We start from the raw sequence: 25,783 nt of genomic DNA on the forward strand, positions 1-25,783 counted from the left end.
ACTTTCATCTCTCCTATTGTTGCCTGAGTAAGATCCTACAAACTTTGTCCCACCCCCAGAGACTCGTCTGTTTAAACTCACAAGTGATATCCTGTGCAACTGCGATCAAGGCTTCTTGTCTCTCTTCATCCCTCTTGACCTCTCCATTACTTTTCACCCTCTTGACCTTTCCATCCTTGCCCAACATGTCTTTTTGGCATTTCATGGTTCTGTTGCAGGGTTCAAAATACATAGGAGCAGTGGGCAAATTTGCCCTCAGTAGCCCGCAAGAAAGCAAAGACGGGGCAAAAAATTCAAAAAAGGTCTCCACCCACAACCCGCTCCCCTAACAATGTGACTTTACATTATGGTTCCTCCATGGTCCGAGGATGAGCAATTACAGACAGAGGCAGAGGCATCATTTTGAGAGCAGGAAAACATATAGGGCAGAATTTTCTGCCTACCGGGCGGGCGGGCCTGACCCACTCGCCGGCAGGTGGGGAGCTGATCCCCGCTGGAGAAGCAGGCCCCGCCGCCATTTTAAGTGGGCAGGCCAATTAAGGCCTGCCCAGCGTGACGCCCGGTGGGAAGCGCTATGCACTTCCTGTGCGGGCAGGGGGGGATTCCCCAAATGCAAGAGTGCGTTCTTTTGAGCATGCACACGAAAGAGTGCACATCTCCCTGAGGCTAAGTCTTGCCTCAGGGAGAACATTAAAAATAGAAAAATAAAAAAATCCTTAACATGTCCCCCTCATGTTACAATGTCACACGAGATGGGATATGCTAATAAATTTCACTAAAACTTTATTAAAGTTTTTTAAACCCTACATGAAACCTCATCCCGCCGGTGGATGAGGTTTCATGTTTTTTAAGAAGCCCACCGGGGCTCCTGTCCTGCCCACCAACCTTAAGGTTGGACGGGCAGGTCCTTTAATTGTTTTAATTATTCTGTCAATGACCTCAATTTGCCATTGACAGGTCAGCGGGCGCACAGCTGATTTCGCTGTGCCCGCCATCCTGAAGATTTAAATGGGGCGGGATGACGTCGGGGGGAACCCCTAACCTAATCCCGCGTCATTTTGCGTGTTGGCGAGCGGGCCTCGCCCCCTGCTTGCCGACGGCAAAATTCAGCCCAGAGTTTGACTGGAGGAGTAGCGAGTGTGGGAGAGATAGAATCTGTGAAGGAGAAGGGTCACATGGACTCGAAACGTTAATTCTGTTCTCTCTCCAGAGATGCTGCTGGACCTGCTGAGTTTTTCTAGCATTTTCTGTTTTTGTTGTAAAGTCTGTGAGGATTTGCTCCTCCAATCACAGATTCTGTCTCTCCCATGCTTACTGCTCCAGCTCCTCCAATCACGGGTTCCTACCCTCCAGCTTTTGCTACTCCTCCAGAGACAGAATCTATGATTGGAGGAGCAGCAAGGGTGGGTGGAAGGAAACCCATGACTGGAGGAGCAGCAAATTTGGGAGCAGGGAGGGAACCTGTGATTGGAGGAGCTGGAGCAGAAGCATGGGAGAGATAGGAGAATTGAGACCATTGACAGGCTAGTTAAGATAATTAAAGACCTGTCTGTCCAAGTTTAAGGCTGGCGGGAAGGCCAGGAGCCCCAGCGGGCTCCAGATGATTCATGAAACTTCATCCAATGGCGGGATGAAGTTTCATGTCCATTTTTTTAAAATGTTATAAATTTTAAGTGTTTACTTTTAACATGTCCCATTTCATGTGACATTGTCACATGAGGGGGAACATGTTAATAATTTTAATATTTTTCTATTTTTAGACTTTACTTACCTCTCATGAATCTCCCTGAGACAGGACTTTGCCTCAGGGAGCAGTGCGCTCTTTTGCACACATGCGCTAAAGAGTGCACTTTGACAGATGGGGAATCCCTCCCCCCCACCGCACAGGAAGCGCATATTCCTGTCGGGCAGGCCGCTGGGTGGGCCTTAATTCGCCTGCCCACTCAAAATGGCAGCAGGGCCCGTTTCAGTGGCGGGGATTGGCTGTCCACCCGCCGCCGTGCCAGTCGGGCCCGCAAGCCAACCGAGGGCAAAATTCTGTCCATAAGGAGAAAAAGCCAGCTAGCTATTATTGTGGAATTATTGGAATCTTCCATACACAGGAGAAAAAGGTTTTAGGTCTTGTTCCTTTTAGGCTAGGAACTATTCTTCCCTGCTCTCACACAAAACCTGGTCACCTGGTCAGGAGCCAATTAAAATGCTGTTGTCAGGCAGCTCCCTTGGTCCAGGACTCCTTTCCAGCACCATCCGGTCTTTCATGGCACACTCTGTTCCAGGACTGCAATATTGTATATATTTCTTATCCTGTTCCAATGAACATGTCTTTCAACATGCAACCATTGTAACCTTAATCCACAGTCCAACAGAAAATAAAAAGATATGTTCTTTGCAACAGTCCAACAGAAATAGAAAGATACGTTCCTTACAAGTTGCTTGTTTATTATTGAGGGGGAGGGGGCTGTTTTTGTCAGCCGCTGGTGAGGATGCACTAAGGTGAGTCTTATGTTAATTATTTATAAATTAACAAACAGTCTCCTCCACATCGTCTCTGTGTTACAGCCTTCCTATTTTAATATATAAAATAAGATAATTAGATCTCGGTGCCACCGTTGATGGATCCAGAGGAGAGAATGAAGCCAAAATGGCAGCAGATCCAGTGCAGGTAAAGTGGCTCTGGCTGTGTCTGTGAGAGAGGGAGAATGTTAGAGAGAGGGGGGAGGAAGGGAGAGAGACAATGGGGAGGAAGACAGAGAGAGACACTGAGGAAGGAGGGGGGATTGTGGGGAGAACAGTATCTCTCAGGGAAAGAGAGAGAGAGAGAAGGCGTGTGGGCAACAGGTGACATTGCTCACTTTGACATTTTCAGCTTATTTTATTTATTTATGTATATGATTTAAAAACTCTTGTTTAAAAAAAAATTGTTCTCTTTCCTTTGAAAACCCTCTTCCTCGGCCTAACTTTCTAGTTTATAAACTACTGCTGGAACAACAATAACCAAACAAAAAGAAAATAGTTAAATTGTTTCCAATGGCTTTCTTCCTCTTATATATTTGTCCAATAAATTATTTTGTGACTAAAGTTTAAAGTAAAGGGATCTGGCGTGGGGGGAGAGAAAATATTGTGGGGGAAATCCAGTTCTCTTAGGTTTCTCTTATGCTTCTCTTATGCTTCTGCTTTAGAAGTGTCTGATGTTACAACCAGTTCCCAGGTGAGATCCTCCAATTTGTTAACTTCCCAAACAGGACCCCAATTTTGTTATGCTCCCCAGTGAGGAGGAATGAGCTGACACCCCTTCTTTATTCAACCCCCTTGGTTGGTCACAACAAGGTTAATTTTAAAGGGATCCCTGTTCCCCCCGTGGATACTTTTTCCCGGTCCAAATGTATTTACCTTTTAGAAGGAGCCAATTTAACCAGGCTTTCTTGAGTCAAAGAAAGAGTAAGTTTATCAGTTGCTCTAAACCCAAGAAAAATAATAAAAACCCAACACATATACATACAGATCAGAAATGAGAAGTTAAGAGTCCAAATAAAAGTTTTAAAAATATACAAATCAGTCTTTGGATTGTCTGTGAGGCAATGGTTAAGTTGGGTGATTCTGGTAGAGCTGACTTTGCTAGTTTTGCAGTTGGTTTGGAGACACTTGGTTCTGTAGGGTAGCTATTTCCTTTTCGATCGCAACTTATGCTGAGCCTTGCCTCCAGCAACATAGAGACAGAAAGAAACTTCACGTCTACAACTGCAAGGTGACTAGTTGTTCTTCTTGCTGTCACACACACAGCTTACCAGCACACACTGCACTTCTCTGCAGCTAGCTTTTTAACCCATTTTCCCTGTTTTTCCATGAGGAGAAATAGTCATTTTGCATCCATCTCAGAACTATTTACACATTCTGAGATACAGACTGACAGGAGATGGACTTTTGGGTGACTGCTGAGATGTGAAAGTTAGTCTTTTGTCTCCATGACCACAGGAGATTAAAGTTCAGTCTTTTTCATCTTTCCTATCTCTCTTTCAAGCGTCTCTGCTTGAAAAAGGCCATGACACCTTTTCAGGTGCGACATTCCATGTTCCCTCAGGACAAGTCTGTCAGTATAATCCACATGGCAATTTTCCAGAAAGTGGTCACTTTACATTATCAGCCATCTTTTGCTCAGTGTCTTTGCTTGTATTTTTTTAAAACCCGGTCTTCCTTAAAAAGTTTAATATGCCCTTAAGTAATTTGTGGATGCAATCAGTTTTTCATGACACTTCCCCCACGCCACGAATGAAATGAGATTCATCCTCATTTCATTACAAGGGGGAAAAAAACATAAACACACATACACACCCACATTCATTCTCCTAGATATAAGCAAAATACTGCGGATGCTGGAAATCTGAAACAAAAACAAAAATAGCTGGAAAAACTCAGCAGGTCTGACAGCATCCATGGTGAGGAATACAGTTAACATTTTGAGTCCGTATGACTCTTCATCAGAACTAAGAAAATATATAAATAAGGTGAAATATAAGCTGGTTGAGGGGGGTGGGACAGGTAGAGCTGGATAGAGGGCCAGTGACAGGTGGAGGCAAAGAAGAGATTGCCAAAGATGTCGTAGACAAAAGGACAAAGGGGTGTTGATGGTGATGATATTATCTAAGGAATGTGCTAATAGTGACATTAAGGGTGGAAAGCAGGACAAGCAAGTGACAGATGGCCCTAATGGGGGTGGGGTGGGGGGAAGGGATCAAAATGGGCTAAAAGGTGGAGATAAAACCATTCTCCTAGTCTTGGTCAATATTACCTCTTCAGTTCTAACGAGGTCTCTTTAAGTTCTGGACAGCACGTCTGCTGATTTGATTTCCCAGCAATGTGGGTGATTTTTTATGTGGTACGGTTGTAGAAACAAACTCCAATGGAATAACCTAGCATTCTGTGTCCTAAACTTTTCCACTGTGGAGTGCCATTTCTGATGTTTGTTTAGTTTTTTGGAGAAGTACCCAACTGGCCTCTCTATCCCTGATTTATCTTCCTGGAGGAAGACAACTCCTGCCTGGATGTCACTCACATCGATGGCTACTTTAAATGCTTGGTTAAACTTCAGAGCTGCAAGCACAGGCTCGTCTATTAAAATGGCTTTCAGCTATTCAAAAGCTGTCTGACATTTCTCAGTTCATACTACATTTGCTTTTTTTCTGTCGTAGGTCTGTCAGTGGGACAGCTACTGTGCTGAAGTTTGGGATGAACTTGTGGTAGAACCCACACATACCCGAGAACCCCATGATTTCCCAAATCGTGTTGGGAATGGGGAACTGTGCTATTGCTTGTACCATTGTGGCTCTGGGCATTACTTATCCTAGATAGGTCACCTGGGGCTTAGCAAACTCGGTCTTTGAAAGTTTAACCACTAGGTCGGCTGACTGTACTTTCTGGGAGAGGGCTTCCAGTTGTTCTAAGTGAGTTTCCCAGGTGTCACGTTACACTTGGAGGTCATTTGGATACACTATGCAATTGGATAAGTCCACCACTACCTGGTACATCAACCTTTGAAAGGTGTTTGGGGCATTTTGGAGTCCAAATCTTGACACTGGATTAACCGATCCGGAATTACAAGGCAGAAATTTCCTTTGTGCGGGCAGTCAAGGGAACCTGCCAGCATACCTTGAGTAAATCTATCTTTGTAATGTAGCCTGCTTTACCTACCCTATCTATGCAATCTTCCAGGCAGGGTATCGGGTAGGAGTCGGCTTTGGTCACTGCATTAACTTTTCAGTAGTCAATGCAGAGCCTTGTGGAACTGTCCGGCTTGGGCACGAGCACAACTGGGGAGCTCCAACTACTGCTGTTAGGCTCGATTAATTGGCGCTCCAGCATGTAGTTAATCTCCTCCCAAATCTGGGCCAGCATTTCTGGGCCTAGACAATAGGGAGGTTGCCTTATGGGAGGGGCCTTTCCAACATCTACATCATATGGAGCTAATGTGGTGCAGCCTGGCCTGTCCCTGCATAAGCCTTTAAATGCAGTGAGCAGTCACGTCAAATCTGCTCACCGTTCTGCACTTAGGTGGGTGAATAAGGGGTTTAATGTGGATCTCACACATGTCACCCTCCAATTCATCCCCACTGCTACCCTCATCGTCTAGGTTTGTGGCAATGGGACAGACCGTTACCTGCTTGTCCTCTCCTCGGCTGTGTTATTGCTTTATCATGTTAACATGACACAGCCTTTGCTTTTTCCCCCAATCTGGGGTCTCAATTAGATAGGTTACTTCTTGAGCTTCTTTGCCACTCTGATGGCTACTGAACTGGGCTTTTAAAGGCTCACCTGGTATTGGTAGGAGCACTAATGCATTGCCTTCTGGCTGAAAGGTTTGGGCCCTGGCATGTTTGCCTGTCTGTTTCTTCATAGCTGTCTGGGGGATTTTTAAGTGTTCTCGGGCCACATCACAGGCTCTCATGAGTCACTCCTGCAACACTGTTACATAGTCTAACATGGAGATTTCCTCCTTCTGTTCTTAAAACCTCTCCTTGATTAATTTCAGAGGCCCTCACACTTAGGGCCCATAAACTAATTCAAACTGAATAAAACCAGTGGACTCATTGGGTGAGTCCCTAGTAGCAAACAGAAGAAAACCGAGTCCTTTATTCTAGTCATGGGGGTATTTGTGGCAAATGTCCTGATCATTGTTTTTAGGGTCTGGAGGTCTTGTTCTAGTGCCCCCTGAAACTGCGGGTGATACGCAGAAGACTTCAGCTGAGTCACGCCTAGGTTATCCATGACTCTCTGGAATATTTTGGGCATGAAATTTGAGCCCTGATCCAACTGGATCCCTGTGGGCAGCCCATACCTGGTAAAGTATTTGGTTAATTCCTCCACCAATGTTTTGGCAGATATGGTTCTCAGGAGAACAGCCTCTGGGTAGCAGGTAGCCATGTCCATGATAGTAAGGATATACTAGTAGTCAGTTTTGGTGTAGGGCAGGGGCCGCAGATAGTCCACTAACACCTTGCTGAATGGTTCCCCAAAAGCCGGCATGGCAACCATAGGTACGGGTTTTATTGCAGGCTGGGGTTTTCCCACAACCTGACAGGTGTGGCAGTTTCTGCAAAACCCTACTACACACCTGTGAGGTATGGCCAGTAAAAATACTGGCTGATGCAGGCCTGAGTTTTGTGTATGCCGACATGCCCAGACATCAGAATTTCGTGAGCGAGCTGTAATGTTTCCCTACGGCACCTCAGCATGACTTGTATTTGCTTGCATTTCTTTTTAAAAAACACGGGTCTTCTTTAAAAAGTTCAGCTTGCCCGGAAGTAATTTGTGGCTGTAATCAGCTTTTTGTGCCACTGTATACAAGTTTTTTTTGGCTGTTGTTTACGGATGGGATTTTTGGTGCCCGCTGGCGTTGGGTGTCTTTAATGGCGTGTGTGGACAATATGGCGCAATCTGTTTCACGACGGCGTGAAACCAGCTTGTGATTGTCCACTCAGTCCACTGATGGAGGGTCGCATTTCCCACCATCGGACGTCGGGAACATCACTGTACTACATCTGCTTATCATTATAAGGCCAGCCCGCAGGACCCATCCCTCCACTTCTGCTGTATCGTCCGCCCACATTGGCGGGAAAACACGCGGATGTGTTTCACAACAGCACATAAGTGACTTGTGCCTGGCGGGTGCACTTCGGTCATGACTTCAAAGTTTGTTTGTTTACCTTGCTTCAGTCAGCACTCGCAGTCATCAGCACCAAGCTTCACTGACAGCACCACATCACTTTTAGGGGAGCTCATGGTAGGTGTCTACCTACCAGACAAGCCATATGTGGGTGGCTTTTCAGTGGTTAGGCCTTGCTTGGCAAAGGGGGAGAAGTGGCCTCAGGCAAGGGAAGAGGCTGCAGGATGAGGGCTGTACTGGGGAAGGAGTGTAACCCAGCGTGTGTGAGGGGCACATGCTAATAAAATCAAAATACCCCAGATGCTGGAAATCTGAAGCAAAAACAGATAATGCCGGAAAAACTCAGCAGGTCTAACAGCATCTGTGGAGAGAACAAAAACAAGAGTTAACATTTCGAGTCCGTATGACTCTTCTTCAGGGTTAAAGGGAAGTAAAAATGTGGTGAAATTTATACTGTTTAAGGGGGGTGGAGCAGTTGAAGATGGATAGAAGGCCAGCGATAGGTGGAGGCAAAGGAGAGATTGCCAGAAATGTCATGGACAAAAGGACAAAGGGGTGTTAATGATAGTGGTACTGGCTAATGGAAGTGCTGATGATGGCATTAAGGTCAGAAAGCAGAATGTGATAATAGGTGACAAGGGTAAGCACTCTGGAAAGAACAACAAGAACAAGTGATAGATGGCCCTTGTGGGAGTGGGGTGGGGGGGAGGGGATTGTGGCTCCCACCATCAGCACCTCCATTAGCCAGTACCACTATCAGTAACACCCCTTTATCCTTTTGTCCATGACATCTCTGGCAATCTTTCCTTTGCCTCCACCTATCACTAGCCTATCCAGCTTCACCTGCTCCACCCCACTTAAACAATATAAATTTCATCACAATTTTACTTCTCTTTAGCTCTGAAGAAGAGTCAAATAGACTTGAAACGTTAACTCCAGTTTTTCTTCTCTCCACAGATGCTGTTAGACCTGCTAAGTTTTTCCAGCATTTTCTGTTTTTGCTTCAGGTTTCCAGCATCCACAATATTTTGCTTTTATCTTAGTGTTCTAATTCACTGCCACTTCTCTTCCAGGAATGCCTACCTTGAAGAGGTACTGCTCTTCTCTTCAACAGGATTTCCATTTGTTTCTTTTGCCTTGTTCACCTTCACTGCTTTACATTTCCCTCCTGGTGTTTGACAAGATATTTACCAAAACTCGCTTTCACCGCCATATTTCCTTCCTCAGTGACTGTCTCTGTCTCCGACTTACCCCATGTGGATTCCAACTGAAGTTCTATCCCTCATGTTTCGAATCCACCCAGGAATACAGGTGTCTCTGGGATATACAATGCTCCTTGGACTGCTGTTCTCGCTGCATCCTGAGATCCACACAATGCCATGTGCAACCATATGAACACACTCGACCTCTCCCTCCAGCAGCACCGACTCACCCTATCCCAAAGATGTCCTTGTCCCCAGTTTCATTTTATTCTTCGTCTCATCTGACGCTTTAATAAGAAACTTTGTCTCTTCCTTTCAGGTGCTAAAGAACGCAAGCTCCAACAACTCATTGATACCAACACCCATCCAGGACCCTCCACCCCTTCTCTGACCCTATCTCATCTTCTAACTCCAGCCCTTGCCGTGTATTCACCATACCCTCAGACCTTCCCCTCTCTGATGCTGAACATTCAGTACTCAGCATAGGGCTTAGTTTCATGCCCTTACTCCCTCACCTCAATGAATTCCGGGCTCGGCACGATGCTAAACACTTCTTCCGCTGCCTTCGCCTCCGTACGCAATTCTTTGGGCAGGTGTCCTCCCCCATTCTACGGATCCTTACAGCCGCCTCCAATATTTTCCCTCCACCTAGACCCCTCCATCCGGCATCTTACCTGCTCATGATTTTTTCTTTGAGAGCTCCGGCATGACATCAGCTATCTCAATTTCTCTGCTCCTCTCACCCACCCTAACCTGTCTCTTTCTGAACTTGCCACATTCTGTTCTCTCAGGTCCAACCCTGACTTTGTTATTAAACCTGCTGACAAGGGTGGTGCTGTTGTTGTCTGGCATACTGACCTCGACATGGCAGAGTCTGAGCGCCAACTCTCAGACATTCCCTCCTACCTCCCCCTGGACCATGACCCCATCACCGAACATCAAGCCATTGTTTCCAGGATTGTCACTGACCTCATCTCCTCTGGGGATCTTCCCTCCACAGCTTCCAACCTCATAGTCTCCCAACCCCGGACAGCCCAATTCTACCTCTTCCCCAAAATCCACAAACAGTGCTGTCCCGGTAGACCGATCGTGTCAGCCTGTTTCTGCCTCATGGAACTCATTTCTTCCTATCTTGACTCTGTTCTCTCTCCCCTTGTCCCGTCTTTTCCCACCTACATCCACAATTCCTTTGATGCCCTACATCATATCAACAATTTCCAGTTTCTTGGCCCTAACTGCCTCCTCTTCACCATCGATGTCCAATCCTTCTACAACTGCATCCTCCACCACAATGGTCTGAGGGCTCTCTGCTTCTTCCTTGAACAGAGGCCCAAACAGTCCCCATCCACCACTACTCTCCTCCATCTGGCTGAACTTGTTCTCTCATTGAACAATTTCTCTTTAAACTTGTCTCACTCCCTCCAAATAATAAGTGTGGCTATGGGTACTGGCATGGGCCCCAGTTATGCCTATCTCTTTATGGGGTATGTGGAACATTCCTTGTTCCAATCCTACTCAGACCCCCTCCCACAACTCTTTCTTCGGTACATCGGTGTCGCTTCATGCTCTCGTCTGGACAAAGAAAAAAGTATCAAATTTGCTTCCAATTTCCACCTCTCCATCACATTCACATGGTCCATCTCTGACACTTCCCTTCCCTTCCTTGATCTTTCTGTCTCCACTTCTGGTGATAGACTGTCCACCAATATTCACTACAAGCCCACCGACTCCCACAGCTACCTCGACTACAGCTCCTCACACCCTGCTTCCTGTAAGGACTCCATCCCATTCTCTCAGTTCCTTTGCCTCCATCGCATCTGTTATGATGATGCCACTTTCCAAAACAGCGCTTCTGACATATCTTCCTTCTTCCTTATCCGAGGTTTCCCACTCTCTGTAGTTGACAGGGCCCTCAACCGTGTCCAACCCATCTCCCGAGCCTTTGCCCTCACACCTTCCTCTCCCTCCCAGAACCATTATAGGTTCTCCCTTGTCCCCACTTTTCACCTCAACAGCCTCCGCATTCAAAGGATTACCCACCGCCATTTCCGCCAACTCCAGCATGATGCCACCACCAAACACATCTTCCCCTCACCTCTCCTGTCAGCATTCCGTAGGGACCATTCCTTCTGGCACACCCTGGTCCACTCCTCCATCACCCCCAACACCTCATCCCCCTCCCAAGGCGCCTTCCCATGCAATCGCAGAAGGTGCAACACCTGTCCCTTTACCTCCTCCCTCCTCACCGTCCATGGGCCCAAACACTCCTTTCAGATGAAGCAGCGCTTCACTTGCACTTCTTTAAACTTGGTCTACTAAATTTGCTGCTCCCAATGTGGTCTCTACATTGGAGAGACTAAATGCAGATTGGGTGACCGCTTTGTGGAACACCCTTCGGTCTGTCCGCAAGCATGACCCAGACCTTCCTGTTGCTTGCTATTTCAACACCCTATCCTGCTCTCATGCCCACAGGTCTGTCCTTGGCCTGCTGCAATGTTCCAGTGAAGCCCAACGCAAACTGGAGGAACAGCACCTCATCTTCTGATTAGGCACTTTACAGCCTTCCAGACTTAACATTGAGCTCAACAACTTCAGACCATGAACTGTCTCCTCCATCCTTGCCCCTTTTTTATCCCCTTTTTTCAATATTAATTTTAATTTTTAAATTTTTTATTGTTTCATTTTTAAAAAATTATCGACTTGTTTTTATTTATATTAATTTTTATTGTTTTATCCCCACCTTTTACACTATTTTCAATCTTTTTTCCCACCACCGTCTCCTCCCCCCACCCCACCCCAACAAGGGCTATCTGTCACTTGTTCATGTTGTTCTTTCCAGAGTGCTTACCCTTGTCATGCTATTATCACATTCTGCTTTCTGACCTTAATGCCACCATCATCACCTCCATTAGCCAGTACCACTATCATTAACACTCCTTTGTCCTTTTGTCCATGATATCTCTGGCAATCTCCTTTGCCTCCACCTGGCCTTCTATTCATTTTCACCTGCCCCACCCCCTCATAAACAGTATAAATTTCACCACATTTTTACTTTTCTTTAGCTCTGAAGAAGAGTCATACCGACTTGAAATGTTAACTCTGTTTTTCTTCTCTCCACAGATGCTGTTAGACCTGCTAAGTTTTTCCAGCATTTTCTGTTTTTGCTGGAACACATGCTGATCTGTGCAAGTGGTCTCAAGATGGCAAATGATGAGGAGGCAGTCTCTAGAGGAAATAAGGCCAGATGGACATGCGATGGTATATGTGTGAGAATGGGTGGTGATGTCCCTTGAGCTGGCAGTGAGTGAGATGCCAGTGAAAGTGTGATGGGCTTGAGTGTGAGAGTTTGGAGTGATGAGTTGGTTGCCATACTCTAGCTGCACAGATGAGATCATTCATCCTCTATCTGCATTGGATGGCCAACCTCTTCTTTGCAGCATTGGCACTGATCACCACTGCCACTGCCTCCCAAGCCTGGCTGGTCACGCTGCTGCCCATCCTGCAGCCAGAGTGGGGGCAGAGGACAACACAGCAGGCCTCCAAAAGGCATTCCAGTGATGCGTCATTAAACCTGGGGGCTGCAGTCTCTTTGCCTCTCTGGACATCTTCCCTGCAGTAGCCCTGGGCTGGAAACACTGAGAGTGTGCGCGCATGCCTGGACTTTAAATATGGCACCCAGCATGATAAAGCAGCGAGGTGATGGCATGGCGGGCAAATGAGAGCCCGTCCGCCATTGAAATGGTGTGTTTCCTGGGAATGCATAAGTAATGTGGCGGGTTTGGGATGAATGGCATAAAAACTCACCATTGCGGCCGGCGGGTAAAATATTGGTTTCCCCACCACTACTGCACAGTGCAAATCTGGGACGATTCCGTCCTCTGTGTGTTTTTGTTAAAAAACTTGATGTGTAGAAAAAGTTGGGAGTACAGTCAATTCAGCAGAGCCTATCCTTCCAGGCCTTGAGTTTGTATTAATATCAGCCATTAGGGGGAGGTTGATGAGGTTGTGGGGAGGTGGTGGTAGGGGCAGGAACTGTTTAATTGTTGTTGAATTCTTGGCCTGCCTGAGTCTCTTGTTTCTTTAATGTCCTCTAATGGAAGCTTTGCCTTCAAGACACCCCTGAAAATCAAAAAGTAGCCCTCTAGAAAATCACAAAAAGAGCACTGTTCCGCTGTCTCCATTGTTCTGCTGGTTCCACTCATACCTGATGCAACAGAAACATAGCATCACCTCCAATGGCTGTTGTTCCAATGGCTTCACTAATGTAGCTCAGGCTACACCTTTGTCCTATTTTCTTCATGATTTATATGCCATTTCTCACACATCACTTGGCCACATAGAATTAGCCTCTACCTTTACACCAACAGTATCCAGCCATACCCCTCTATCTCTTCCATTGATCCAAATATGTTGCTACACTCCCAACAATTTCAACAGGCTGGCTCACACAGTTCACACAGTCAGTTCTAATTTTTTGGAAATCCACATATACAACGTTGCATTTGGCACTGTGGCAATCTGATGCCCAATATGAGGTGCATTGGGGCTCAGGCCCATGTAAAGGTGACAAAGGTGAAGCACCTTGAGCCTTAGAGCGACACAGAAAACAAACAAGTTTAGAATAACATTCGTGATCCCTTGCATACTCAACTTCAACATCTTTGTGGCATCGCAGTAAAATATATTGCAATGTATAATTTAGTTTTGTGCTGTAGTCTTCATCCTGCTTGTGTAGAATTAATTCCAATTGGTGTACTTTGCATTGGATCAATTCTTTCTTCATTTACTGCCTGTATGTCGTTTTCTTATCTCTGACAGTGTTATAGATGACCTTCCAAACAATTCCCAAAGACCACATTAAAACCTTATCCATGACAGCCTCTTCTATGTCTACAAAAAAGCCCCACAAGTACTTACCCGAGTTGGATGACTCTGTTGTTTTCTGGATTCAATGATTTGGGAGTCTGATTGTGGAACCCTTTCCCGAATTACATGATTGATTTTTACAGCAACCACTACTTTTGATACAAAAATAATAAAAATAAAATGATAGCCTAAATGTGATTTTAATAGGGCCATGGTCAATTACCACTCAGCAGCTGTAGATTGTCCCACATAACAGCAGATGCAGCACAAAGTATGCCCTATCAAGGCATTTATTTGTGTGATGATGGTACTGATACATAATAAAAATATAAATAGCACAGACTTGAACCTGATCAAATATGATGCAAGTTTAACTGCCAACTCTATGCACCAAAATGTGGCTACTGGTTTAATTAAGCCCCAAAACTGAAATTCATGAATATTGCTGAAAAAAGAGAAATGTTATCAAAGCGTTTCAATTAGCACTCATCAGGACAGATGCAATTGATCCCCCAGGCTTTTGTTTAAATTCAAAAAAGGCAAATCAATTCAAACAAGGCAAATCAATTCAAATTGGTCGAGATGTTGCCATGGTGAATGCAACAGGGAACAGTTGTCCCCCATACTTTTGTTTAATTGAAAAAGGAACAATGACTGGACACATTATTTCTGTTTACAGAGGATAGGGCTATGTGTATGAATATATGTAGCTTGTAGCTTCTGGCAGGTATAAATGAGCCACATTGCAAGCTCGACTGATAATCTTAAATTGGTTGTTTGTGTAATTCTTAGAGCACTCAGGGTTGTTCAGTAAGTGCTGTCTAATTAAAGGATCACGGCTAATGTTGCACACTATGTTCTGAGATTTGCAAGCACTGGCTGGTTGAGTGTGGTCAGTATTCAGCCTGTTGTGAACAGCCGAAGGGATATGCTGTATGATATGGTTAACCAGTCATTGGAATGTGCATTTTATCAATGATCCAAAGACTTGTCTGATTTCCACAAGCAGCTGCAAGATTTAGGGCTCAAGAATCACATATTACTTAAGATAGGTGAGTAAAAGCTCATTAGGGATTTTAAGTTTGTTTATTAAGAAACAAGGGTTTAGATATGACGCGTTAGCTAAATAGACAGAAAAAGTGTACAACCCATGACAGATGAAAGTAGTTCATTGATCCTACAGAATAAACGGATGGTTGGTACCGAGTGTGTTGATCTCAGTAGCTTGTGTTGGAAGCATTCTGCTGTCTAGATAATGTGTTAGGGAACTCTTTCCCTGGTCTTCTTCCATCTACCCTGGTCCATCATCCATCTGAGGACGATGGCTACCTGACAAGGACTGCTGCCATTTCTGACCCCTTGTTAATATGCTTTATTTCTTGGGGTTAGTAGTTTGCCCTAAACCAATAATTTTTTTGAACATTTCTAACCAATGAACACAGGACAGGTACCCAAGATGCCAGGATGGTCACCTACCTCCTGTCCATCACTTTAGCTTGAGGTCACTTTTTAGATTACCTCATGCTGAGGGCCATTTGCCATATAGGTAAAAAGGTACAAATGAAGCCACCCTTGACTTAAGAATGGAAGCCTGAACCAAGAGACCTCAACATTTCTAGGGACTGTTTATACGTTTTTCCAGGGAAAGAAAGAAAACAGTGGGCAGGATTTTATGCCTCAAGGGTGGGCGTGTGCCAGACATGATCGAGTGTGAAATCACGCAAGATGACGTCGGGCGAGCACCCCGCCGTCATCCCGCATGCGAGCAATCGACACTTGCGCGTGCCTGCCATCAGTTAAAAGGCCACTTAAGGACATTAAAAAGGCAATCGATCCCGAGTTTACGTTGCCCATGCGATCTCGCACTCATCACACGGGCAAAACAGGCAGGCGGGCAGCCCACCAAAATCTCATCCAAGGGTGGGATAAAAAGGGTCAGCAGCATTGCCATTGTGAGTAGTGAGGAGTCTAGGAGATAGTTTGCTGCAAGTTTCTTATTTGAACTTGACAGCTTCACCTCTGTTCTGAACTTCAGCCTTAGCATTTCTAGGCTTCATTCCAGGACTCATTGGTGTCTCCAAGGCCCCCGGAGAATTTTAACAATGTGGACCCTTCCAGGTATCAGACAGCCTTCCCTTGCCCTGGTAATGGGGATTGTGCTTTCTGCTGGAGGCACCTCCTTTGTGGAGGAAGAGAGAGGCAGAAGGGAAAGGAGGCCAGGTGTCCTAAAGCAGCTTCCAGGAGAGCGACCTGTGGGAGGAGAGGCGCAGGCACAAGGGCCGCAGGGCCAGCAGGTAGTCCAAGGCATAAGGGGCCAGAGAAGATGCCACTATCCTGCTGTCAAGAGTTTACAGGCAGCGATGCAGTTACCTCAATATGTCCGAGGTGCAATGCCAAAGGAGGCTCCGCCTCGCCAGGGAGACAGTGACCTCCATTTGTCATATGATTGGGCCCGAGATCACCTCCGGCTGTGTGGGTGGACGCCCCATGCCAGTGGCTCTGAAGGTTACAGTGGCCTTCAACTTCTATGCCTCTGGCTCTTTCCAGGTGTCAGTGGGGGATCTTTGTGGAGTGTCCCAATCAGCTGTCCACAGTTGCGTCAAGCTGGTGACAGAAGCTCTGTTCAGGCATCAGGGTAATGACATTTATTCATTTCTGTATGGACGAGGCCAGCCAGGCTGAGCGAGCCAGAGGCTTTTCAGCAATTGCTGAATTTCCCCGCATCCAGGGTGCAATCGACTGCACACATATGGCCATCAAGGTGTCAGCGGATCAGCCGGGTGCCTTTGCAGATAGTTTGTGAACACAAGACGCAGATTCTGCAAGCCTGTGCAAGGTACTCTGACAGCTCCCATGATGCTTATATTCTCAGAAACTCACAGGTGCTAAGGCTGTTCACTGCTCTAGCTCGAATGGATGGATGGCTGCTGGGTGACAAGGGCTATCCGTTGTGGAGGTGGCTTATGATGCCTCTCCGCCACCTAAGAACAAAGGAAGAGCAGCGTTATAATAGGAGTCATGCCTCCACATGGGCAGTGATAGAGAGGACCATAGGTCTTCTGAAGATGTGCTTCCGATGCCTGGACCATTCGGGGGAGCACTACAATACCCTCCAGAACGGATGTCACTGATAGTGTTTGCATGCTGCGCTCTCCATAATCTGGCACAGGAGGAAGAGGATGTTGACGCAGCTGCGCAGGCCACTGATGATGAATCCAGTAGTGAGTCAGAAGAGGAGCATGGTGAGGAGAACTCTGAGGGCATGGAGTCACACCTCTGTATCCTTCAGGGAGGCAGGGAGACCAGGGACGCCTTACTCCAAACCTCCTTCAGCTAGGCTACCAAAGATCCACTTCTACCTCACGCCAGGGCTGTTGTCTTCATCCTGGATGTCTGAAATGACCCTTTCATTTGAACTCAAAGTCCACTCAGTGCCTGTGTTATAAAGTTTAGAGCCACTCATGTCCAGCATTACATACTGGCGTATCCTGCACTGAAAAAAAAGGGGAAGCATACTCAGGCCATTAAGACAAAAGCAAAATTTATATAATCTTGACACTCAAAATGAATGAACATTACCATATCTGGTGTTAATTCCCACACCAGTAAACATATAAATAAAACATGGCAGAACAGAAGGTCACCCGTGAACAGTCTCATGGTGCTTTAAACTTGCGTTTACGAGTGCTGCATTTTGGTGCCCCCACCCCCTCGCTGGCAGTGAAATTGGAGGCAGCCTGCTGACTCTGCTGTCTTGTTGGCCTTGACAACCTTGGCAGTCATCCTCTGATCAGTGGAGCCTGTGTTGGTCCCTCCTGGGAGGGAGCGGCCAATGCCACGGCTGGCATCTCTCCAGTCGTCGCAGCCTCATCAGGTGCCATGTTCACTGGCAGGGGGGCGGAGGAGCTGCTGCCATCATCTAGAGCGCCTTGAGAGGAGCCCACAGAGACAACAAGCAGGTCGTGCGCCAACGTGCAGTTGCTCTGGACCTCCCTGCTCACCACTGATGGACGGACACCTAGCTGGGATACTGGGTGCCTCATCCATCTCCCACACTGGCACTGACCACCTGAAGTCATTGCCTATGTGAGGGCTTGCAGGTCCAAGTGCAACACCAGGAACCCCTGATTCTGTCCCTGGAGTTGCCTCTACATGAGAGTCGCCGCTCTCTCAATGGAGGAGACAGTGTGCTCGGCAATGATGGTCAACACAGTGCTCATGTTCTGCATGGACTCCTCCACAACAGAGACTATGGCATGCATACCCTCATGGATCTCTACCAGATCCTCTTGCACAAAGCCGCTGGATATCCAGCATCTGCCGCCTAATAGGTGACTCCAGAGGTTCATCACTTGCCTTCGACTCAGCATCATCCTGGTCTCCAGCAGTCCTCCGAATGCCAACATCCTGGGCACTCTCTGCCTCTGCCTGCTCCTCAAGCGAGTGTGAAGTACCCTCACCGCTGTGCACTGACATTCTAGTCAATGATCTGACGCCCACTGAGGTGCTGGTATCTGCACTGGTGTCTGGTTCAGAGACCGGATGTGACGCAGGTGCGTGTGAAGCCTGGCAGTCCTCTGGTGTCAAGGATGGCTCTTCGGGGTCCTGCATATGAGTGCGTGCTGGTGAATCTAAGGGAGAACAACGACATGTCATTCATTTAAGCCATCACACTGTCACTGTGCATGCCAGACGCCCTGGTGAGACAATGGAGATCTGCATCATGGTGCCATCCATCGTCTTTCAATGATAAATGGAGACTCCAGGTTTGAGGCTCCCATCAATGATGAGACTACACAAGAATGTTTGCACAATCCAAAACTCTCACCTCTTTGCACTGAACTTTTAACTTTGTCAAAGACCCCTGCCTCTCCACGACCGGCTGACCGAGGTGGGTGGCGGCACTTCAACTCCAAAGCGTCCATTTCAAATCTGGTCAAGATTAGGAGGTTTGGGGGGCCTCTGCCTGTCCTTGACCTCTCAATGTTGTTGTGGCTCCTCTTCTCCTGAAAGGACAGAGGAGCATTCATTGGTCCACTCTCCACCTGCAGCGCCATTGCAGCCTGGCCAACCCCACTTGAGGAACACCTTGAAGGCACATCCGAGTTGTGGCCCTCGAGCCACAATGCACTCGGGCCAAGCAGCCAGTGCTCTCCCCCTTGGCCAGCTCCAGCATCATTAACAGTTGGTACTCAGACTCAGACACACCTGAGCTCCACGGAGGGATGGCCAGTCTTTAACACTTCCCCACACTGATCCATGCAACACGGTGCACACCCTTGCTAAGTGCAGCAGGTCATTGAACCTTTTGCGGCACTGCACCCATGTGTGCCTCATGACATTATGGCTGCTGATCTCGGCTGCCACTTCCTCCCAAGCATTTCTGGTCTGATGCGGTGGCCTCCTCCTGCTATCTCTGGGAACAAGGGTGTCCCATTGACACCCACTTTCACCATGAGGACCGTGAGGTGCTTGTCCGAAAAATGGGGGTCCGAGTGCCCACTCAACTTGTCCCCCTGCCTGACGTCTCCAGCTGCTGTTGAGGCCATTGCTCCAGTCTCCAGACAGTAGAATGATTCTCATCCTGGCAGGCTTCATGGAGCTGCCTCTGCCGACTTTAAACCACCTGCCGGGTCACCATTGGACCCAGAGCCCGACAGACTCCTGCCCGGCCCTTCCCAACCATTGGGAAGATGCCTTTTACACTGGGTGGGCCTTAATTGGCCGGCCAGCGTGAAATCACGGTCATGGGCCAATCGCGGTTGGGGGCCTGTTTCCCGACCACTCCCGAGCCCGCCTATCACGTGTGCCCACCAAGGGAGAAATTCATGCAAGTATCTCTGCAAAGGTGGCCTTATGCTATGCCTACCAATTCCATAAGGATTCTATACTTATTTTGAAAAGTATCATTTATTAAATGTCCTATTTCTTACAGTTCCCTCTTTGAGAGCAAATATCCCTGTTGACTTCTCACAGCTAATTTTTAGTTAATATATGTATTTCTAAACTTATTTCCCTAATTTCTTGATTATACATTGTAGATAACATGCTAAAGACACCAGAATTAGCTGATCACTAACGACTTGGATTGGCATTCCCCACCTGCAGATCACCTCACTTAGTGATATTCCTTATTCTTCTCTTTACTGAATTGAACTGGGATACTAGGTTAGAGGATAGATCAATAGAGAAACAGTGGCAGTCATTTAAGGGGATACTTAAGGATACACTACTATAAAGAAAAATTCTAAGGGGAGGACCCACCATCCGTGATTAACTTAAGAAGTTAGGGAAAGCACCAAACTTAAGGAAAAAACATATAACTGCAAAGATGAGTATCAGGTCAGATGATTGGTCAGAATATAAAGAATTATAGACAATGACTAAAAGGTTAATCAGAAGAAGGAAATTAGAGTATGAAAGGAAGCTAGCTAGAAATGTAAAAACAGAGAGCAAGAGTTTCTACAGGTATTTAAAAAGGAAAAGAGTAAGTAAAGTGAGTGTTGGTCATCTAGAGAGTGACAACAGGGAGTTAATAGTAGATAAGGAAATTCCGGATGAAATGAACAAATATTTTGCTTCTGTCTTCATTACAGAAGATACAAAACACATTCCAGTAAGAACTGTAAATCAGGAGGTGGAAAGGAGAGAACTTGGTGAAATTACAATCACTCGGGAAGCCTTACTGAGCAAATTGATGGAACTGCTGGCTGACAAGTCTTCAGGTCCTGATGGACTTCATCCCAGGATCTTGAAAGAGATGGCAAATGAGGTAGTAGATGCATTAGTGTTAATTTTCTAAAATTCATTGGATTCTGGAAAGGTTCTATCAGACTGGAAAGTAGCAAATATAACCCCTCTATTTAACAAGGGAGGGAGGCAAAAAACAGGAAACAATAGGCCAGTTAGCTTGATGTCAATCATGGGGAAGGTGTTAGAATTGATCATTAAGGAGGTTATAGCTGGGTACTTAGAGAAACTCAAGGTAATTGGGAAGGGTCAGCATGGTTTTGTAAAAGGAAAATCGCATTCAACCAATTTATTGGAGTTCTTTGAAGGAATAACATGTGCTGTGGATAAATGGGAGCTTGCAGATATGTTGTATTTTGATTTTCAGATGGATATAAATAGGTTGAGTGAATGGACAAAAACTTGGCAGATGGAAAAATGTGAAGTTGTTCGTTTTGGCAGGAGGAATAAAAAAGCAAAGTACTACTTAAACCGCAGAATTCCAAGGTGAAGAAGGATCTAGTTGTTCAAGTGCATGAGTCACAAAAAGTTAGTATGAAGGTACAGCAAGTAATTAAGAAGGCTAATGGAATGCTACTCTTTATTACAAGAGGAATTGAATGTAAGAGTAAGTTTGTTATGCTTTAGTTATACAGGGCATTGGTGAGACCACATCTCGAATACTGTCTGCAGTTTCGGTCTCCTTATTTAAGGAAGGATGTAAATGCATTGGAGACAGTTCAGAGGACGTTTACTAGATTATTACCTGGGATGAGCGGGTTGTCTTATGAGGAAAGGCTGGGCTTGTTTCCACTGGAGTTTAGAAGAGTGAGGGGTGACTTGATTGAAGTATATATGATACTAAATGGTCTCGACAAGGTGGGCGTGGAAAGGATGTTTCCTCTTGTGGGTGAGTCCAAAACTAGGGGACACTGTTTTAAAATTAGGTGTTGCCCTTTTAGGACAGAGATTAGGAGAATTTTTTTTCTCTCAGAGGGTTGTGCAACTTTGGAACTTTGCCTCAGAAGGTGGTGGAGGCAGGGTTATTGAATATTTTTAAGGCAGAGGAAGATAGATTCTTGTTAGGCAAGGGAATCAAAGGTTATCAGGGGTAGATGGGAATGTGGAAATCGAAACAGATCAGCCATAATCTTATTGAATGACAGAGCAGGCTTGAGGGGCCAAATGGCCTACTTTTGCCCCTTTTTCGTACGTATGTTTGTATGTTCTGCAGATTGCTGTTAATTTCTAGGCTATTAGTATAAAATTACATAGAATTAATGCAACAGGTTTTGCATGGATTTGAGAGATCCTCCAGCTCTCCCTTCACTTATACCCATCTGGCGGATAATTAAGTATTCTTTCTCCCTATCCTTCAGTTGTCCCAACCCAATCCCTTTTACTTTAATTTTAGTACCTCTGACCATTACCATCTTGATTGGCTAAAAGTCAGTGTCTCTATGGAGTACGTGCCAGTGCCTTGCTGATTTAAAAATGTTTCCTTATTCAACAAGCCACATTAACCATTTCCTGATTGTTAAGTAACTGAGCATGTCTGGAACCCATTCTGTGCAGCTTCACCATGCATTCCTGCATCCTAGTTACCTCACACATAACAAATCACTTCTGCACACTCACACCGGTGTCGCAATTCCTTCTTTAATCATCTGTTGGAATTTCACATTCGTAAGTCATCTTCACACATTTCCCTGTCAGTTGGACATGATCTTCACTGAGTGTCATCTTAAAAACTTCAAATACACGCTTTGTGGAAATCATTTTGTCATCCATGCTTCTATCCTTAGCATGGAAGATCACAGATTCTTTGCCTGTGCTGAAGCAGCCATTGATGTTTTCCATTCACCATTCACCAGCATTCATCATTTTGTAGTGCAGCAAGTGAGTTTTCGAGTCTGCAGCTTGATCAGGAGTAGAATGTTCTTTCTTTTTGCGAATCCTGATACTACAATGCTGTTCAGTGTGTGAATGCTACTTTAAAGCATTGAAAACACAATTGGATAGTTTCAAATCCATTCCGATTCCATCATCAACTTTGAACTCTGGAGCAAAATTTTCTATTTGGGCAGTATTCCTTCTGCTACACGTCACTTCATCATGCCTGGTGGAAATCTCTCCGCCCTTTCCCAAAAGCCTCATTTTGCATTTGTCAAAGGTTTATCAGGCTCATGGGGATTTTGCCATGTATCCTGCCAATCAAATTCATCATCTGATCTTTCACTGACTTCAAAAGGATGCACCATTCAATAATAGAAGCTTTGCTGTCACCAGCAAAGATACATGGATGGGAGAGGTCTGGAGGGTTATGGATTGGGTGCAGGTCAATGGGACTAGCGGAATAATATTTCGGCGCAGACTAGAAGGGTCGAATGGCCTGTTTTTATGTGCTGTAGTGTTCTATGGTTCTATGGTTCTATGAATTTATTTTCTTCGCGGAGAAGTAGTGTACATCGTGCCACACAAGCTCCATCTGATAAACTTTCTTGACTTCAAGGTAATCTTCTCAACAGGTTAAGGGCGGTATCTGTCTGAAGATCTTTGCTTATTGCCCCCGGCATGGTCTCAATGTCTCAGATAACAGGCAGAGTAACACATTCTGTTCTCTTAAAAGGTTCACAGGCAAGTACACAGACATTTCCAAGAGAAAGCTATTGATTTATTAGTCTCACTTTCCATTCACCAGAATATACATCAATACCAAACTGTTATATTCCATTAAACTACACCTAAGGTTGGTTATTCCAATTCTTATTTGGCACAATTCTTCTGTCTCTATTTTTATTCTAAGTGTGACATCCCATTAATTGCTATTCTATCTGATTCAGGAGCTGTGGAGAAACAATACAATATTCTCATAATGGCCTGAGTGGCTTGGTTGAGAGCCCAGGCAACCATTAGAGTACTAAAACACCTGCACCCCAGAGAGAAAATTGTTTGATTGACAGCTTTGGCTCCTTGCTCTCTGCTGTCAATTTCACAATGTTTGTTTACACAAATTAAGTGGTTTGAGGATTTGTGGTTTTTGTTATTGATACTTTGAAGGGTCTGGATGATTGGCATTTTTATTAGCTTGTAGTGAAGCAACTTATTTTCAATATAGGAGAAAGTTATGAATGAATTACTTCTTAAAAAAAGTTTTTTTTACACAAACCAGTATACACTATAGCAGTGGCGGGCAACCTGTGGCCCGTGGGCCGCATGCAGCCCATCAGGGTTCTGAGTGTGGCCCTACACATTTTGCCAACTATTACCCACACACTGGAAAAATAATCCAACTGCAGTCATCGTTGATACGTTTGGCTCAGTGACTATCAGCTGACAGCAGCGCTTGACAGGTGACAAGACAACAATATTGAGAGTTTTCACTTCGCTTTTCACTAGTATTTGTGCTGTGCTGAGTGTACTTCATAATAAGTGAAACCGAGTTAAACGGAATTCAAAAACACTATGTGGAGAAAGCATTGGTTTCTTGGTCAATGAATTATGCGCCACTTACAAGTATCTGAGTTATGACGTATATTTTGCAATGTTTGGTGTTTTTGTTTCATTCAGACATGCTTTCATTTAATTGGCAATAAATTATTACCCTGTTGTATGGCATTTGTAAAGCATATAGAAGCAAACGGTTTGTGTTACCAGCTGACTGCCAGTTATGAAATTTATTGTAGTCTTAGCTGAAGCTTTGATGAAACAAAAATTATGACCTTGTGAAACTGTAATATTTATTTGGGAAAAGAGTTTTTAATTCATGCAGTGCGATGTTGATTCCGTGAATGCAATAACTTTAAGGTAGTCTAGTCTGATTTGTTCCACTGGCGGTTGAGGAAAGAAGCCGCTGGAGACAACATCAGCTAAGTTCAATCAGCACGGCCCACAAATTGTGAAGGACAGATCCAGCCAGAAGTCATACTGAGTATCATGTAGGTAAGGCAAGTGTAAATATCTCTTTTGTTTTTAGTATTTGAAGTTGATGACAGTTCTATTAATATATGAATGATTAAGCATTTTCTGGAACTCGTTATGAAATATTTGGATTGTATTAAATGTATTTATTTATGGGGGTAATAGAAATATAGAAACATAGAAAATAGGAGCAGGAGTAGGCCATTTGGCCCTTCAAGCCTGCTCCACCATTCATTATAATCATGGCTATTCATCCAACTCAATAGCCTGCTCCCACTTTCTCCCCATATCCTTTGATCCCTTTCACCCCAAGAACTATATCTAACTCCTTCTTGAAAACATACAATGTTTTGGCCTCAACTACTTTCTGTGGTAGCGAATTCCACAGACTCACCATTCTCTGGGTGAATAGATTTCTCCTCATCTCAGTCCTAAATGGTCTACCGCGTATCCTCAGGCTGTGACCCCTGGTTCTGGACTCCCCCACCATCGGGAACATCCTTCCTGCATCTACCCTGCCTAGTCCTGTTAGAATTTTATAGGTTTCAATGAGATCCCCCCTCATTCTTCTGAACTCCAGCGAATATAATCCTCACCGACTTAATCTCTCCTCATATGTCAGTCCCTCCATCCCAGGAATCAGTCTGGTAAACCTTCGCTGCACTCCTCTATAGCAAGAACATCCTTCCTCAGATAAGGAGACCAAAACTGCACACAATATTCCAGGTGTGGTCTCACCAAGGCCCTGTAGAATTGCAGCAACACATCCCTGTTCCTGTACTCGAATCCTCTCGCTATGAAGGCCAACATACCATTTACCTCCTTTACCGCCTGCTGCACCCAAATGCTTACCTTCAGCGACTGGTGTACGAGGATACCCAGGTCTCATTGTACATTACCCTCTCTCAATTTATAGCCATTCAGATAATAATCTGCCTTCCTGTTTTTGCTACCAAAGTGGATAACCTCACATTTATCCACATTATACTACATCTGCCATGCATTTGCCCACTCACTCAGCTTTTCCAAATCACACTGAAGCATCTCTGCATCCTCCTCCCAGCTCACCCTCCCACCCAGCTTTGCGTCATCTGCAAATTTGGAGATATTACATTTCGTTCCATCATCTAAATCATTAATATATATTGTGAATAGCTGGGGTCCCAGCACCGATCCCTGCGGTACCCCACTAATCACTGCTTGCTATTCGGAAAAAGACCCGTTTATTCCTACTCTATGTTTCCTGTCTGCCAACCAGTTTTCTATCCATCTCAATACACTACCCCAATCCCATGCACTTTAATTTTACACACTATTCTCTTATGTGGGACTTTGTCGAAAGCCTTCTGAAAGTCATGGTTAGTGCACATGCCCGATTTTAATCTTGTGGCCCACTGAGAGTAAAGAG

General features: G+C 45.3%; 1 protein-coding gene across 1 annotated transcript in view; it reads right to left on the reverse strand.

The window, feature by feature from the left end:
• myo3a (myosin IIIA) overlaps positions 1 to 25,783 on the reverse strand; it is a 599,990-nt gene that overhangs the window by 529,527 nt on the left and 44,680 nt on the right. The window lies entirely within an intron of this gene.

The sequence above is a fragment of the Cetorhinus maximus genome, chromosome 3 (assembly GCF_964194155.1).
Source record: "Cetorhinus maximus chromosome 3, sCetMax3.hap1.1, whole genome shotgun sequence".
Taxonomy (NCBI): Eukaryota; Metazoa; Chordata; class Chondrichthyes; order Lamniformes; family Cetorhinidae; genus Cetorhinus; species Cetorhinus maximus.